Raw genomic sequence first — 2543 nt, 5'->3', positions numbered from 1 at the left:
AACGGCACTAAACAACTCTATTCAGTTTTCATTGAGAGGCGTTTACTTATTTCGGTGAAATTAATGCATAAAGTTGTATATGCTGCGGATGGTCTCACCTTGATTCTGGCGCATCGCTCATCATTTATAGATCTATTCTCATCCACCATCTTTGTTTCTGACGTAAAGAGTGAAAGAGTCACGTTTCTGAATCGGACACTCTGAGTGGATGCAGTCACAGCCAATCGGAGTCTGATTCAGAGGGTTGCCTGTCTGTTCTGATGTTATGTTTACTGAAATGAGAGCCGGTATAATTCCACGCGCGAAATAAATAAATAAAAGTTGGAATACGTTCTTTTAGTGTTTTGAAAGTAAACAAGGACGGCAAAGACGTTTACTACAGCTGAGGCTTTGGAGCAGATTTTTCAAGGGGACAATGTTGATGAAAATTCAGACGAATCTGCTCAGCATGCCATGTGTGATTGAGGACATGATATATCATGTGTACTCTTCAAAATTGGCAGGACAGAAAATGACAATTCTTCGCAAAAAAACGCCCATGGACACTGCCCAAAAGAATGGGCATAACTATTGAACAGAATACGTTAGAATCTTCTAATCAGTTATGATACAATGATAATAAATGTGTGCAATTTTCTGTGTTGAATTTCTTTCAATGTTATGGTTAGCAGTTCTTTTTAATGAAATAAGTAAAACATTCAAGCTCCGTTTTTTATTTATTTTTTATTTATGGGCAAATATCCCCTATTATAGTGTATATAAGTCTCTAATGAGTGACACATATCATTAGCTGAGGTTGTGTTGATTTCTGGGATGTGTAAAACTTGATTTTACTGCAAAGAAATGACAATTTATTAGGCAAAACACAAAAATATACAAAAACAGAAATGTCCTATGTGGGTCTCAGAGGGTTAACAGCATATCTGTTGACAAAGCATCTCACGACTTGGGGAAGTGTATGAGATGCATGTTTTTTCAAGGTGTCAAGTCAAGCCAGGGTGAGTAACTAATTATAAGTATTTGACTAATCACAAGATACTTACATTCGCTTGGGCCATCCTGATAACTTGGGTTCCCAGTTCAGCATTGATGCTGACCTTTAGAGGAGAAGTGAGCATCATGTTCCAGAGGGGCATCTGCAAGAGGTAAACGTCACGTGTCAGCACAAAATGTTAACAGTCTTGAACAGTTTAAGTTGACGTGTACTGATGTCAGATATAGATTTTCTCAACAGGAATTCAGACGAACGAGATTCCATAGATATATCTCATCATTTTCAGCAAGCCTGGAATAATGGCTGTTGGTTCTGTGTTTAGAGTCAGGACAGCTTACCTTTGAACTCAGCAGCACAGCTTTAGGCCTTCAGTCAGTTCATCTGTTGGCAGAATACAGGTACATTTTAACTATACAGGTACATTTTAAACAAGTTAGCTACATCGACCAGGAGGCAAGATAAAGCTCCAAAATTAAATAATGCAGTTTCTCAGTTGTTCGTGTCGTTTCACATCGGTTCAAAGTGAGCTAAGTTCATCATCATTGGAACTGCATTATGAAATGACATGAAGAATAAGGAGTAAAGGAGACTCACCCTAAACATTTTCTCAGCTTCACAAAAGATTCCTTCAGTCAATTCATCTGTTGGCAGAATACAGGTACATTTTAACTATGCATCTACATTTCTACAATTGTAAACACAAGTTAGCTACACAGCTCAGGAGCTCCAAAATTAAACAGTTAAATAATGCAGTTTCTCAGTTGTTCGTGTCGTTTCACATCGGTTCAAAGTGAGCTAAGTTAATCATCATTGGAACTGCATTATGAAATGACATGAAGAATAAAAATAAAGAGTAAAGGAGACTCACCGTTCAACTTTTCTCAGCTTCACACATCCACCAGTACGAGGCACTGAATAAGAAATTGGGACTTTAGTAGAGGTCAAAATATTACTTTTGTGGCAAATCACAATTGAAATATTAGATCAGGGCTTTGGTGAGAAACTGCCATGTGACATTATCGTCCAGATGTTTAATGGATTTACACAATTTCATGCTTTCAAACAGTATTTCTTCAAATCATTTACACTTACATGTTGAAATATTCCTGTGTTGTCCTTTCCCAAAGCATCTTGAGAAACAAAGAGAGTTTAAACCACCTGCTTACATTTTTTATTATTTCTATCAGTTCATTTAGCGGTAATCAGATTAAATGTTGACATCACTGAAATCAGACATATGCTTGTCAAATGATCATCATATTTATACTCCAAGACAGAATAAACTCTTAAAAGCCATATTTCACTCACCTCAGTGCACTTGCAGCCGATTAGAAGAGCGCAGGCCAACCTAAAGAAAAGAAAATAATCTGTTTGATTATCGCATTACACGATGCATTAGGCGGAGCCCATGTGCTGCTCAGAATCTAGTAACGAAGTTTATTCAAAGCTAATTCGGCAGGAGAGTTATGCTACTCAGAGTTTGAGTTATGCTTTCCACAAAAGATTTCAGGGAGAGAGTTCAATTGAAACATCACTGTAGCACCAGACT

General features: G+C 37.4%; 2 non-coding genes across 2 annotated transcripts; both read right to left on the bottom strand.

Annotated features, from left to right (window-relative positions):
- Nucleotides 1-1478: 1478 nt before the first annotated feature.
- On the bottom strand, nucleotides 1479-1542 carry LOC117464165 (small nucleolar RNA SNORD29). The gene has a single exon (XR_004554055.1). It is a non-coding gene; the product is annotated as a small nucleolar RNA SNORD29 (small nucleolar RNA).
- A 204-nt stretch (nucleotides 1543-1746) lies between these two features.
- LOC117464159 (small nucleolar RNA SNORD29) lies at nucleotides 1747-1810 on the bottom strand. Its single transcript, XR_004554049.1, has one exon. It is a non-coding gene; the product is annotated as a small nucleolar RNA SNORD29 (small nucleolar RNA).
- Nucleotides 1811-2543: the final 733 nt, after the last annotated feature.

Source organism: Pseudochaenichthys georgianus, chromosome 18, assembly GCF_902827115.2.
Source record: "Pseudochaenichthys georgianus chromosome 18, fPseGeo1.2, whole genome shotgun sequence".
NCBI lineage: Eukaryota > Metazoa > Chordata > Actinopteri > Perciformes > Channichthyidae > Pseudochaenichthys > Pseudochaenichthys georgianus.
This window is presented reverse-complemented; position numbering and strand designations above follow the sequence as displayed.